The sequence below is a fragment of the Aulonocara sp. 'chitande type north' Nkhata Bay genome, linkage group LG6 (assembly GCF_057382095.1).
Source record: "Aulonocara sp. 'chitande type north' Nkhata Bay isolate Kocher_YH1m ecotype deep benthic linkage group LG6, A_spYH_male_GT1.1, whole genome shotgun sequence".
Lineage (NCBI taxonomy): Eukaryota > Metazoa > Chordata > Actinopteri > Cichliformes > Cichlidae > Aulonocara > Aulonocara sp. 'chitande type north' Nkhata Bay.
Window position 1 is genome coordinate 21,033,491 of NC_141349.1, and position 16,299 is coordinate 21,049,789.

Below are 16,299 nucleotides of genomic sequence, written 5' to 3' on the forward strand. Positions count from 1 at the left end.
ACCAAACGCAGGACATTTGGCTAAGTTCTGGCTAATTGGTTATACATGGTTGTTACTGACATCCTTTTACAAAGTAGCTATCAGAAAATTTTGAAATTGAAGGTAATAAAAGCTGCCAAAACTACCTGGTATGTATATGAAAAGTGCAGCCCTTTTTCACTCTTGAGACAATATGTTGAAATATTGCATAACCTTATGCAGTAGTATAATTTGATCATCATCCACTAGCACATACACTCACTAACCACTTCATTAGATACACCTGTTCAAACTCTTGTTAACACAAATCAACTATCAGCCAATCACATGGCAGCATTTAGGTATGTATGTTCGAGACGCCCTCCAGAAGTTCAAACTGAGCATCAGAATGAGGAAAAAAGCTGATTTAAGTGACTTGGAATGCAGCATGGTTGTTGATGCAAATCCAGCTGAGGCTATATTTGGCGCACACCCACCAAAATTAGACAACAGAAGACTGGACAAACATTTGCTGACCTGATGAGTCCTCATTTCTGCTGCAGCGTTCAGGTGGTCGAGTCAGAATTTCTCATAAACAACATTAACGCATGGCTCTGGTGGTGTAATGGTTTTGGGGATATTTACTTTGGGCCCCTTATTACCCACTGATCATCATTTAAATGCCGCGACCTACTGAGACTTGTTGGGCATCATGGATGTGCAGCTGATACATCTACAGCTACTGAGTGATGCTATCATGTCAACTCAGACCAGAGTCTATGAGGAATGTTTCCAGCACCCTGGTGTCTAAGTAGGGTGTAACTAATAAAATGGCCAGTGACTGTATATGAAGATATCTTCTTATACTGTAATATATAAGATATATATGTTATTTGTGCCGATTTCATCAGAATGTAATTGCCATTGTCTCTATATAGCTATAGGAGTATATTTAATAATCAAAGAAATATATTAAATTATTTTAGAATGTATCCCAATTACACATATACAATGATAAATCACAATATTTAATGTGATACATTTAACAGTAAAATGAGGGGTTAGTTAACTTATAAATAAAATTTCACATCTCTAAATTGTGATATTGTGAGTGGGACAGGTTGCACATGGTTATGACACACCATCTCTTACTGATGTGCTTACTAATTTATAAGGAGGAACTTTCCTTTAATTGATTATTGGGTGATGGCCTCCAGCTTGCACTGGAACGGTTCGCAGCCGAGTGTGAAGCAGCGGGAATGAGGATCAGCACCTCCAAATCTGAGGCCATGGTTCTCAGCCGGAAAAGGGTGGAGTGCCCACTCCGGGTCGGGGATGAGTTCCTGCCTCAAGTGGAGGAGTTCAAGTATCTCGGGTCTTGTTCGCGAGTGATGGGAGAAGGGAGCCGGAGATTGATGGATTGGTGCGGCGGCTGCAGTGATGCACCGGTCCGTCGTGGTGAAGAGGGAGCTGAGTGTAAAAGCGAAGCTCTCAATTTACCGGTCGATCTACGTCCCTACCCTCACCTATGGCCACGAGCTGTGGGTAGTGACCGAAAGAACGAGATTGCGGATACAAGCAGCAGAAATGAGCTTCCTCCGAAGGGTGGCTGGCCTCTCCCTTAGAGATAAGGTGAGAAGTTCGGCCATCCGGGAGGGGCTCAGAGTAGAGCCGCTGCTGCTCCACATCGAAAGGAGCCAGCTGAGGTGGTTCGGGCATCTGACAAGGATGCCCCCTGGGCGCCTCCTGGAGTCGGTGTTCCGGGCATGCCCCACCGGGAGGAGGCCCCGGGGCAGACCCAGGACACGCTGGAGAGATTATATCTCTCGGTTGGCCTGGGAACACCTTGGTATTCCCCCGGATAAGCTGGAGGAGGTGGCTGGGGAGAGGGAGATCTGGGCCTCTTTGCTTAGGCTGCTGCCCCCGCGACCCGGGGTGGATGGATGATTATTGTCCATTTTGTATTATTACATCAATCTCCCAAAAGTTGTTAGATTTATAACTGCTTTCAAACACTGAAGGCTTTGGTTTAACTTTCTTGGAGATACAATGAAAACATATCACATAACTAACTTCAGTTTTGCTTTAAGTTTTTTTTTTGTGGGACAAAGGGAAAACATAATATTTTACCAGGTCAAAGTTAACACCTAAACACATCTGGTCACATCAAATCAGTAAAAACACCCAGGACCAATATAGCTAACCATAATCAAAAACACTCTATGATTTGTGTTTATTGGACACACCACTGTAGCTTAGAAAACATCCAGAGGTTGCACAGAGGGATTCAGCCCTTTGCCTCCGGGATATTGCTGATGCTAGATGGATGAAAGGTTGTGACAATTTGGGAGGCCCACAGCTGGAGAAAAATTCCTGTAGGATTATTTTATTAAGAGAGGTGGGTGTTTAGCGAAATAATAGTCTTTCAGGGGGCTCGTAATTCACACCACTGCACATATGCAGCTACACTCACCAGACACATTAATCCAGACACCACAGATTTGTCTTTCTGTATCGCCTGTGCTGTTTTGACACTACAAGAATGGAAACAGAAAAGCTGAGTTTCCTTTAGCTTTCCCAAAATACTTTTTGACACTTAGAGGGGAACACCACTGAACTTTGTTATTATTACTTCTCTCAACATTTAACCTTTTGTTTGACAATTGCAGTCTCGATTTGATTTATTAGGATGTCTGTTTTCCTTTATAGTTTTGACACTTTCATTGCCCCTAAAACAGTTACTTGATAAGATTTCAAAATACTGTGATATTGCTAAAACAAGTATATAACAAATGGCATGAGATTTTAAAAAAAAATGAATTGAAAGAAATCTCTTGAACTTAAGTAAGGTTTAAACATAATTGAAATTTTTAAGTGCACAAAATAGCTGCACGGAGACTCAGTTGTTTCACAAGAAGGTCTTTACTTTCCAAGAAAAGTCCTTGCATGTGGAGCTTGTTTATTCTCCACAAGCTCACATGCTTTGAGGTATCGATTGACCATTAGTACCCTTTTGGGGTGGGTAACACTCATGACTGTGGTCATGAATGACAGACATTTTCACACACTGTCATCTCTAAATGGTGACCACTGTTTTGATTTTACCAAGAATCTTTCAGGAACAGCCTGCACACCAGTGGATGAAGACCTTAAGATTAACTGTTGCCCCATTTACAAAGTTCTTTACCGTCTGGTCACATTTCTGCAGCCTTCAGTGACAACAGCATGATTTTGGAACATCCTAATACATCACTCAGGGTCATTAAGCAGGATGCTTCAGCCTTAATCAAGTGTGTGTTCAACTATGTCTGTCTTTCAGTTGCGACAAACAGTCAGCTTCTCAGCAGTGAGTTATCTTTTTGCAGCATTAAGGCCAGAGATTTGGGATCTGACTGATCTGAATCTGAATATCTTCACTTGTCCAAACCAGAAATATTTCAGCTGTGACCAACAAATCTGAGTAACTCATAACTGAACCGGAAAGAGGAGTCACAAATGTTTTTGGTATTGTGGTGAACGTGTTTCAGTGAATGTGGAAGAGTGTCTTTAGTTTGATAAATTCTCACACTTCAAGGATCCTCTGGAATGAATTTGTTCTCATTTACGCTGTCAACAATCAATTAAAGGACCATGGCACGCCACGCCGGACCTCGCTGTTGAGAAATGAAAATGCATTCGCAGATGAACCACAAATTAACTTTGGTTGGTTCATCTGTTGGTTCAGTACAATGCTTAAAACGCTCAGTGCCCAAATACTGTGGCTACTGATCACACCATATTTGTATTTGGCAGCTTTGGCTGTGTGTGGGTGTCCAAAATGGACTTCTGAAAACTAAAACCAAAACTAAATCAATGTGCAAATGATCATATTCAAAAATAAGATTATGATTATTTCCGTGTACTAAATTATTACACAAGAGCCTAAAAAACAGAAGCAGTAATTTTATTTTCATGAGCAAAACCAACGCAGATGCTTTTTATTTTAACACTGTGTATTGCCAAACTTACAAATTATTACCTCTTAAATTCTTCTTAACTGGAGTGAATATAGTGTAATTTTAACAATACTTTCTGATGATATTTTAATTTAGGTACGACAGAACAAGGGCGCAACAACTAGCAAACTTAAAGCAAAGGAGAAATTAGTTGTACTTTAAGTGGATTTGTGAGTAAGGTGTTTTAAATGAAATGAGACACATAATATATAATATATATTATGTGTCTCATAATCAGTGCTTTATACATATAATATAAAGCTCTGATAAGTATTGTTAGGAGTCCGAATATTTCATTTTGATCACATATTATCATGGTGTGTGTGTGCTGTGTTAGAGAGTACCCTAATCTGTCTTGCATTGGCATTAGAAAATACTATTATTGATTTTTTAAAGTATAACATCCCAAATAGTTAATTAATTATTATTCAGTTAAACATTGTTTTACAAGTTACGTCTACAATTGTCACGTTTACAGGGGGAGCTAGCCTTGGCCTAAAGGACTAAATAAATACATGAAAAATGTTGATTAAATGACCAATGAAGTTGCTTAGTTATACGCCTGATTTTTTTTAAATATTTTGTTTTGTTTTCCCTTGCTAAATTTACTTTTAGCATTTAGTTTTTTAGTGATTTAAATTTTTATATTTCAACAAGTTGTCCAAATTTTCAGTGTATGATTAATAATCTAAAATTAAAGAGAAAAAAATCCTTGTCTATTTTTTTTTACATTAAAGGTCTGGGTTTGTCATTATTAGACTCACAGGACTATATTGTAATGTTAGTTATATGTTAATACAGAATAGCACACTACACCTACACCTGAGAGTAATGTGCATTACAATTTCTAAGGAGGCGGATATGACTCTCTAAAATACAAAAAAAGCCAATAATACTGTTTAAATGCAATGTAAAAAAAAAGGGCAATTTTTCCTTCTCTCTACAACATGTGAAGATACGTTACACAAATACATAAGTGGAATCGAATTTATTTTAAAAACTCTAAAAGTAATCATTAACTAATAAAATGCCTAAAATACACCATCAAAACAATTACATGGTAAATGGTGGGAAATTGCAATGTAAGCCACAAGCATTATAATAAACTGCTACTGCTCTTCTAGTAAAGAACTACCAGTGTGAGTATCTGACTTGTACCTAACTAAAACCTGTAATATATTTGAACTTGTAATGGTATTAAATCAACACAAGAGCGAATAAACAAAGATAATCTGGCTGAGCACTAAAATATTCAGTGAGATTTAGTAATTGAAACAAATAACAAACTAATAAAAGCAAGCGTGGTATGGATTGAGTGATCACAAATAAAGACCTCAGAGGTAATTGCAGTGGTGGAAGTCTATGCTCGGACTGTGCAAAGAAATCCACTTCCATATCTTTTCTTTGCATCAGCATCACAGTTTTTGGGACAAGACAACATTGTGTGGCAGTCATTCAGTCTATTCGTACTCTGTAACAATGACAGCAAATGACCACAGAAAAGTGATGTCACCACAGCTGTCTGGTTCAAACAACAAAAAAGCACCTTTTAGGATGGGCAGGTCTGAAGTCAGATTAAACCCAAGAGGGAAGTCAGATTTTCAAGAGCCCCAAATAAAACACACTGATTGCGTTGCGGTGCTGGGTACATTTCTATAGAGACGTAACCAATAACATGAGTCAAGGTTCAAAAGATCTGAAACCTGCTACCTAACTACTACCTGCTAACTACCTAACAAACTCTTATTAAGCAAAACATAACAGAGATCTTGCAGAATATAACATATAAGACCTACATGTTTAAAACAGGTAATTAGCAAAAAACAAACAAACAAAAGAAAAACAAAAACAAAGAAAAAAGCAAAAGTCAAACTTGTATTCATTAACATATATATTTTTGGAGATCATAGGCAGCATTCAGTGTTGTATTCATGCTGTTGGCCTACCAAATCCCCAAGTGTGAACAGCTCTCTTCCTTGTTTAGTTCTGTTTAGTTGTCTGATTTTTGGCAAATAAGAAAACAACACTAGCTATAGCAGTGGTTCAGTAATAGTAAAGGCTCAAACTAAACATGCCTATTCTTTTAAAACAAGAAAAATAGTTCATCTTCTAGAAGTTACAAGGCAGACGGTCTGAAAAGATACTTCTCAGCAGCCTTGACACTCTGGCAGCGAGCTGATGGAGATGGATGGTATAAAAGTGAATGAGCAATAGATTATCATCATTATCATACAGTCTATGATAATGGCTTGTGGTCAAATATGAAAGCATTTGGTAGTGGACTGTTGAGAGGTATGGTTTCAGAGAGGTAAGCACCTTGCTGAAAACCTTTTCATTTCTCAATGTGCGCATCCTCATTCTCCTCTTAGTCCATTCAACCTGAAATACAAGCAAAGGAGGCACTAGGAGAGAAGAGCTGAGTCATCAGCTGTAGAATGAAATATCTCCAGAGGAGGGAAGTAACAAAGTACTGTATTTACGCAAAATTTTTGTATATACATTTTATTTTTCACTCCTCACGTTTGGAAAACAGTCTCATTGCTTCAGATTTAACACATCTGGGGGATTTTTCCCTCAGTAATCTAAAGTGAGTATTTGCTGCAGGTGTCGGTAAGTTGCGGTCGAGATATGGTTAGCATTTAGCTAGTGCTACAGAAGATAAGTGAACATAAAGGAAATAACATTTTTAAACTGTCTGGTAGTTTCAAATGCAACATTTACAAGAACTCAAAAAATATCAAACAAACCCACAAACTGTTACTGTGCAGTTTGTTTCACAGTGCGTCTGCCAGCTAAAGTTATAGCTGCTGTATTTCACGGGGAGAGAAAACACTCCAAATGTAAGATGAAGAAGAGATCATTTATAAAGGTAAGGACTAATTAGTGACATGTATTTCTGGAAATTTATAGGTTTACATGTAGTGTCATTTATTTTATTGTTTTCTGAACAGCTATTGGATCTCTGGGTCTATGGATGAAGTTATATATATATATATTTTTTTTTTAATTTGACCTTTTTTGTTATTTAATGGTTGCATGAAAATACTGGGCAGTTTAATGCAATCTACAGTGTTTAGTTTGCATCACTGTTGTGAAGTTTGCAGTAATGCACTATGTTCGACTGGTGCTGAGCAGCTGTGGTGTTCATGGTCATTTTTAGGTTACACAAGGTGTAGCAGAGATCAAACTAAATTTAAGGTGATGATGTTGATTCGATTCACTCACTGAATTAAACCATTATATTGCTTAGAGGTTGGAAATTAGCTGTACAGCTGACATGGCACCTGCTTATATGTAGCTGAATTCAGTTGGCAAAGATCTCAAAAACAGCAGCACAACTCAGCAGATCACAGCTGGTACACAGAAAATTGCTGGATCTCACAACAGAAATGACTGTCCCTTATTTAAAGTGATTCTTTTCCCCGCACTGGACTACCACAACCAGTCTTTGTGTTCACTCAACCCCTCCCACACCAACCTTTGCATTCTCACTCAGTAAGTAGTAACCTCCATCCATCCATTCACTTCCGGTTATCCTTTTCGGGGTTGTGAGGGGCGCTGGAGCCTATCCCAGCTGTCATAGGGCGAGAGGCAGGGTAGACCCTGGACAGGTTGCCAGTCTGTCGCAGGGCTAACACATTGAGACACAGACAACCATTCGCTCTCACATTGACTCCCACATTTACACCTATGGGCAATTTAGATTAATCAATTAACCTATCCCCATTAACTGCATGTCTTTGGACTGTGGGTGGAAGCCAGAGGACCCGGGAAGAACCCAAGTAAACACGGAGAGAACATGCAAACTAGTAGTAACTTTTATTATTATTTTTTTATTTCATTGCTGTCTTATGACAACTGACGAATACAACCACAACAAGAAATATATCAAAAATACAAACATTAACACACAGAATAGTTAAAACTAAAAGCGCAACTACATGCAAGAAATACACAAGTCATATCATAGCTTCTCCAGGAAGCTTCCTCTCATCTTTGCTCCAGATGCATTTTTGGAATTGAGACATCATTGAAGCCTGTGTGCTAAGATCAGTTTCTTGTTTACAGGAAGAAAAAGGACAAAGAGGATGGGGAGATAGGCATGGGCAGAGAGGCTGACTGGGTAAAATTAAAATTAGTTCCTTTTCATTTGTCAATAAAAAGACATTCAAGCATTAACAGACTTATTTGTCTCGGGGCTTTTTGAATCCTGGTTTTAACACTTAGAGTTGAGGCTAAAATATTCCTAGCCAAGTTTTAAAATCAGTTTTATTGTTTTATTTTCTAAAGTAAGTGACAATTGATGACACGACTTCTCAATATCTATGAATTCCTGTATTAGTTGCAAGTATTCTGTTATTTATACCTAAACATATATACACATACATAAATGGCAGAAAGAGAAGTATGTAATTTCTTAAATATCAAAGATTTACCAGCTGAAAATCACATGTCTGCTGCAAACCCTTTGCAGCATAGTGTAATAAACTTGCTGAAACAGCTACCTAGAAAACCTGAAAACGCTGTTACTGGACATACACAGACAGGTCTGCGAGTTACAGACCACAAATTGTAAATGCAGCTGTAATTACTGCAGACATATTTAAAGCAGCACTTTAGGGTAAACTGCTGATAGCACGCGTGAGCCAGACATAGCATGTATACTACCAAGCTCACATGCATGTGGCTGAGGCTGGCTTCAATTAAAACACTATTACTGTCAGAACTAATCAACACTCCTCGCGGGGACCTCAGCAACAATAATTAAACTTTCATTTATCTCTGCTGTCCACGGACTGCTGAGGTCTAAGTATGCTATTAAAATCCCACAGATGGTATTATCTAATTTTCTGGTTTACCATATTGATTCAATGAAATATTTGTAAAATCACAGTTTATCATGAGAACATGGTATTTATAGCTTATATTGGTCAAGCACATCATAAATCTCATTCTGAGAGTTGGCCACAAGCTGCCAGACTCTGGCCCCAGTACACACTGCTCTGCTGAATGCGTACCTGAAGTCTGTTATTCGTGGTTCATGCTCGTCTGAACCACAGGCTGAAATTTTCTTTTCAAATTTGTCAACCTCAGCATAGACAACTATATTTAAATTCTCTCCCATTCCATGTATTATTATGGTAACTGTGGCACTAAAGCCAGCAGAACAAAAGCCTGGTATGTATGCATGCCATTGTCTCGTTGTAGTACCTGTACTCTAATGTCTTTGCTCATTTGCACATGAGAAATGATCATAGAATGCCAAAGCTGCCTTTCTATCATATCAGCTGTCTACGCTGAAACTTCAGGAGGGCATCTTTAAAGACGACTTCAAATAGCAGTGACAGTGCGCCTCTGTGTGTCGCCACATCACACAGCCTGAGGCAAAGAAAGCATCGTTTGATTTAGAGGCAGGAATGGCCTTTTAGGTCCCTGATTAGTGGAGCCCTGCGTGCTTTCATGTGGTCAGCATTCTGCAAGGGAAGGGTCAGTGTTATCGATTAAATAATCTCAGTCGTTTAAAAGCAGAAACAGGGTGCATTCATGTGCTGAAAGCTAGACTCTTCGGAAATGGCCTAATCCATCTTCCTGAGAAATGAGAGGATAGGAACAATTATCTGCCAAGCAGCATGTCCTCTTTTTAACAGAGCTGTGCACACTGCTTACTGCAGCCTCCAGTTCATCTTCCTGGAATGTGCAGTTGAAGGAAGTTATGAAAGCAGTGTTGGACTTTTGATTAAAGTGATATTGCTAATGATCCACATGAGAGCCTCGGGTCGGAACAATTAATCATTACATGTCAGAGGAAGTTATGCTGTGGCTTTAGTTTTCCAATAGTCACAAGAATGAACATCTAGAGCTTTCTTGCACTTCTGTATGCTGGTTAAAGTTTTTAAAATTGCTTTCAGTCATTGGGTAATGACATGCACATATGGCAGAGATCTGAATTTGTACTACCCTAATGACAAAATAATTACCTTCTCATTGTACCGCTGATGTAATTTAACAGTTTGAGTAGTTTTGGTGTCATTGGGGTTATGTTTGTAAGGGAAACATTTATAGATTATTGGTTAATGTATTGTTTCTTTATATTAGGTCTACAAAATAGCTTCTTTTTTTTTTTAGCGTTTAATGATTTGGCTTCCCAATGCCTGGTCACAGTAAAATGGCAAAAACTGAGACAGAGATGGGCAGATGTTGCTGTTGCTTCAACTTGTAATCCAGGTCCTGCCAGAAAAAGTAAGAAATACTGAACATATTATTGCGATTAAGAAATCAAAACCACTACATAAACCCCTGAAAGTATGGCAAATCTATACATAAGCCAGGGAAATAAGATGGGGAGTTTTGTTTGTTTTGTTGATTCTAAATTCAGACAATACTTAGTTTTTGGTAGCTGCACTTCTGAGATCAGAACTAGAAATGTTTTGTCATGAAATTTGCTCCCTCGCTGAAGCAGAGGTAATAAAGTAAAGCAGAGAAAATGATGTTGGGAACAGGAGCTCTTAAACTTTTTCAGGCCAAAAACTCTTGAGAGGGGAGAAAAGTTCCCCGTCTAACTTTAACATGTAGCACATCATAACCACAGAGTGTTCTGTAAAAACTGGCCTCTTGCTTTTTTACAGGTTGCCAAAGCACCTAATAAGATTCCATCTCTGCTTTTTTGGAAACTGTTGGATTTGTAACTACTGTTTTTTTTTTTAGCTGCTGTATTCTTTAAAAGTTGTTGTATTTATAAGCCTGCGCCTGAAAACAATATGACATCACTTTGACACTAGTGTCTAATTGCTGCTTTTAATAAAGACAAACACAGTCTACCTGCCGCCCTGTTTTTAATTTGACATAAAATAAAGGTTCTCTGTTCCTCTTTTGAAACATCCAAATGAGTGAGGTGACAGATTAGTAAGACTTAATGAAATATGTGAATGCTGCACTGGTCTGTTGTGGTCAAGAAAGAGCTGAAACTGTTGTTTTATCTGTCAGTTTACTGACCACACGAATAAGACCAGAGTGTCTGGGCTCAGCCTTAGACCTTGATTATACTTGCCACCTACATGAGGCCACTAGGGTCTGTTTGGGTCCGAGTGAAGTAAATTTCACCATTAGAGGTTGAGCACAAGGGCTTTGTGGACATCCATGTGCCTGCCTGTTCTTTGCGACCTCAGTGGGGTTGTCCTAGGAGACTTTATATTTGACCAATATGGTACAGCACTGGTAGCATGCTGGCTGTCCATAGGCAGCTAGAGAGTGCTCCTCTATCTACCTGCACAGATCGTCTGTTGCCAAATGGGGCCAGTGTCAAAAATATGTGGTACAACTGGTCATTTGGCTACTCTTGCTGTTGTTGGGCTGTCAGTCAGCTGTGAGATGCTGTTCCATTTATAACATAAAAAGAGCGAAGTGAAAGAGAGTGTTAAGAATGATGAAAATTGTGACCATTGTTTTACACTTTTCCCATTCCCCCTGAACTCTACTGTCACTCCCTTCCCTGTTCTGGTCCAGTTGTCATTGAATAAGCATTGACCGACACACAGTGCCATCCACATTAAGCAAAATGCAGTTTGGATTTTAGAGGACTGACTGGAACACTGTCTGTGTCCTGTCCTGTCTGTAGCCTCTCCGTAAGCAAATAGAAAATAACACAAACAGACATAACTGCAGCATCGCAGCAACAACTGCGTATGGATCCCAGGCAGGGGACTTCAAGTGGACTTAAAAAAAATATAACAGGCACGAGTACTCGGCTGTGGTGTCTCCAGGTCTCTATATCCGTGTCAGGAACGGAGTATAATCAAGGCTTTAGCCATATGCCTTGATTATACTCTGCTGCGGTCTGCCACCTGTGGAGCATGCATAGTTGGTACATTATAATGTAAATTCTCTGCAGGCAATTCTGCACAGTCACAATTCGTCTCTTGAGCTGTCTCAGACCTACTGGGAGGTAACTCCAGCGCAGACACAATACTCACTGAAGAGATCACGTCCACGGCTGCCTCGGGAACGCTTTGGTGTTCCTCTGGAAGGTCTTGGTGTTTCTGCCTGCACAGACCTATCCCTTCAACCTGGACCTTAGTTTTAAATTAACATTTTAACCTTAATCCTAAAGAAAGGTAAAAGTAAACCTACGAGCATGCTACAAAATGGCAGTGACTCTGAAACCGTCGGGCAGGCCTCACTGCTGGCCTATAGAGCGACTCTAGGTTGGATATGGAAAATAAATATGGGATTTTGTTGACTTCTGCTTCAGAAAAATGAATCTTCAAGCCATCCTTATTGGTAAGGATTGATGACAATTGTGGAGAGTGAAGCATGAACATTTTGAAGTAGTGCATTCAAGAGAAGATTTAAGAATAATTGCAATAGGGACTGATCAGTCTTTATGTGTTCGGTGTAGTAATGGAAAAAATAGAGCGTACGAAGAGCTGATGAACTGCGAGACGTATCTCTGCAAAACATCTCTGTTTGTCTCTGAATGCACTTAAGTTTGAAAACTCTTTGATCCCAAAGTCTTAATTTCTGGATAACTCCAGCATCAGTCACGGGGCTGATCTTTTATTAAAAGCAGAATGTTTTTTTTACTTGGAAAGAGTTGAAACAGTAGTGAAAAAAACTGTCCGGATCATTTCTAGGAATTTTGTTGTAAAAACACAACTTAAGCAATAGAATATGTGGAGCAAAATGGTATTTGGTAACAGCTCTTTATGAGAAGAGATGTCGAGATAATCCATCATTAATGTTGTCCTGAAGGAAGCTGGTGATAAAAATGAGAACAGTCACCTTCAATGAAATCAAAGCCAATGTGTTTTTTTTTTTTTTTTTCGTGTGACGTCCAAACATTTAATTTGCTGGATCCAGACTTGCTTCCTTTTGGCCGGCTGTTCTAATGTTGAGCCATCTGCCGCATGACCCATGTCATCAGGCCAGCTCACATCTGCTGGATGTGTAAAAAAAAAAGTGGAGAGACAGTCTCTTGGATAAATTGTTCATCTATTGTGGGGTGTAGTCCATATGCATGTTCTGTATAAGCCACATCAAAGTCAGCGGCAGTCTTTCACTCAGCTCCACCTCACTGACAAAGCATGACAGATATGCTGCTGGTTCTCCGCCACGGGAAACCCTGCACTACGGACAGAACATAAACACCCAAATTTCTGAGTGACCCCGAATCAAAGGCAGACTTACACTACACTGACTGATGTGTTGTAATGAAGCATAGTTGTGGGTGGTAAGCCTGGGAAGGTGAAACCATTCATGGATTGTGTGATCTATTAACAAGAAGCAGACACAGTGAGGCACAGTGAAACTGGTTTACACTGTCTTCAATTACACAAAAGTTTAAACCCACAACGGCTTTGATGGTAATCCAAAAATGTTAATCCAAATTGTTCTTCACACAAGACGTAAAATGTTGTAGCTACAGATTACCGTACTGCTCGGATGTAGTTGTGCCAATTTATTTGATTTTGAACCTGTGTCATTTCAGTATAATGCACTCTTCATCGCATCTGGCACAACTCCAGTGCATATCAAGAAAAACATAGCAAATAGTTAAAAACAACAACAAAAGAAAACACTGATTGCCTCATTTTAGGTTTTAACTTGGTGGTTACATTGACTTTAATGTTGGTGAAGAAAAACTAAGACAAGGGAAAAACTGAGTTGATTTAAAAGATGTGAAACATCAGTTTTCTCCATCTAAACATTTGTGTCACGGGTAAAGTGACGTAGCAACAAAACTAATAAGCATAAAACCAAAAAATGGCCACGCAAGAGACGTTAGGTTTGGGAGTTTGGGTTAATTAAAAACAGTTTAGCTCTGATTATGCTTGCAATTGCCAGTAATTGCTACAACACATACTTCAGGAAGTAAGAAAACCTATGTTGTGTCCTTGCTGATTTCACCAAGACAATCCTAAACCATATACTGCACAGATTTTTGCAGAATTACTTAGTTGTAAATGCGTGTGGCTGCTCAACTGGCCTTCCCACAGTAGTTTTGGTATATTACCAAACTCAAAATATCGCAAGTGAGACCAGGGATGTTGAGTAGCTGAAATCTTGTATGAAGTAAAATAATAATGAAAAAAAAAAAGATTTTATTTTACAGATGACAATAGTTTGTCACGTCAGTTCATGGATGCCAAAACACGCTAGCATCCACGTTTGCTTCCCTGCAGTCAGCTTCCTTCTGTTTGCTGACACACATCTGGCACAACTGGAAAATGCTTGACTTTCAAGAAAATTAATTTTTTGATCACAAAAGCCGGTGAACAGTGCGTCCAGCAACAACAAATGGTAATCTTAAGTCTTAATCAGTCTAGTCTGGAGTATCTAAGACCTAAAATGTGTGTTTACCTAACTGGCCACAGCTATTACACTGTCTAGTTGCCATGAATTCTATTGAAACTGGGGCATCTGCAAAATCAGATTGCCTCAGCCAGTGTAAACATGGCTATAATTTTACAGTTTTTATCAGTTTTTCTCCAGCTCCAAGTTGTTTGAAAGTGATGGAAGACCTTATCCAGTCTAGTGTGAATGGGTTCTAATTTCCACTATACACTTTTTAATCTTCCCTCAAGTTCAAAGTGCAAATCAGCTGTGCTTTGCTTTCACCGTTGTCACTCACAGGTGATATTTTCTATGCTGTGATTTTACAGACAGCTTAAATTCTTAAACATTTGAGAATCTGCCTCTGTTAAAGTATTAACACAGCAACATAACAGTCCAAATGTGGTTACCGTGTGGAGGCTCGGGTGATGAACATAAGATAATCCCACGGGAAACTATTTCCTACTAAAAGAGCCAAGACAGCAATCACAGATTTTGGCCCAGGTTCTTTAGCCTGCTCTTTCCCCCCCCCCTCTGTGAATCCCAACTCAAATATTATTATTTTTTTAATATCTTTTTTTTCTTACACTTATCAGTGACATCCACTAACATGCAATATGCTCACACCGTCATGGACCAGAAGCTTTGCTGCCCGCAGTCTTCACATCACCTTCCCTCCAGCAGGATACCGTCACGTTTAATCTGCTGTGGTTTCTGCAGATGTTTCCACACTTATCAGCACTAGTGCATCAAAACGCCGTGTTCCTCCCCTCTGACGCTTCTGCAGACTATCATTTGAAGTGTCCTCTCTTTCCTGTTTGCATGTATTAAACTGATGACTGTGTCTGAAATGCCACAGACCAACCAAACCCATCTCTCTTTGCTCTGGTCCTCTGATTCACTGTCAGCCCATTTTGCCGTCTCTTTCGGGACTTTTTCAGCTGTTTCATCAGGAATAACGAAGCCAGATAAAGTCCAGCTGGGCACCACCCAGTGTTTGTGGAATAAATCAAAGTTTTTGCTCTGTGTATTTTTTTCCTTCCTTCCGTTCTTTCTTTCTTTCTTTCTTGCAATGGTTATTTGAACATAAGAACATAATCTTCCATTTATCCCACAAAGGACAAAAAAACTTCCCTGTGACAGAACTATTTAACTCAGTGCAAGTTTATGTTATGCAGACTTACTCCAATTAATTATCCAAACCTTGTTTCCCACATTAAACTTGTCTGAAAATGGATTGAGGTCTTTTCAGATGTGTTTCTGGTAAAAGCATCTGTCTGGTAAATCAGTGCACGCTCAGGTGACAACAGAGGCTAAAATAGTATCACCTCCGCATCTACAGTTACATCAGACAAGTCCAATACTTCCTCCCACTCCCCAGTTCAGTTGGTCGCCCATTGTCTCTGACAAAAGAACTTGACACTTTGAATTGGAGGCTGTGATGGATCGCTTTTGAGGTCAGAAGCCTTTACCAGTATTCTGGTTTCATCCCTGCCCAGCCAGGCTTCCAGCCTTCAATAGAAGCTTCCAGCTTGTGTGAAGACTAAAGTAGTATTAGGTGAGCTATTGTGTGCAAATGATTTTGATTGCTGGCAGCTATTTTTTTCTTCTTTTAATTTGGTGTTTGATTTACATGCACGTGGTTCACATCGGAAAGTTATCATGTTTAACGCTATAATCAATGATCATGACCAAGCACATCACATTATTTTATGCATGTAAAGTGCGCACAATAAGAGCAATACATCACCGAAATCACTACAATGAATCACTCCCTGAGTGAATTATTCACGTCTGCTCTACCTGCCTAAAACTGAAAGAAGCCATTGTACCAAGAAATACATTATCTAACCAACATGAATATAATTTATCCCCATGCAAGACTCGTAACAACAAAGGAGCCTCTATAATTCTTGCATCAGTAACCTTATCACCGTCGTCATCCCTTGCATCATGAGGGATGTCTTTCCCAGGGAGAAAACAATAGTTATCAGATTTTATTTTTAAATTCTACGTT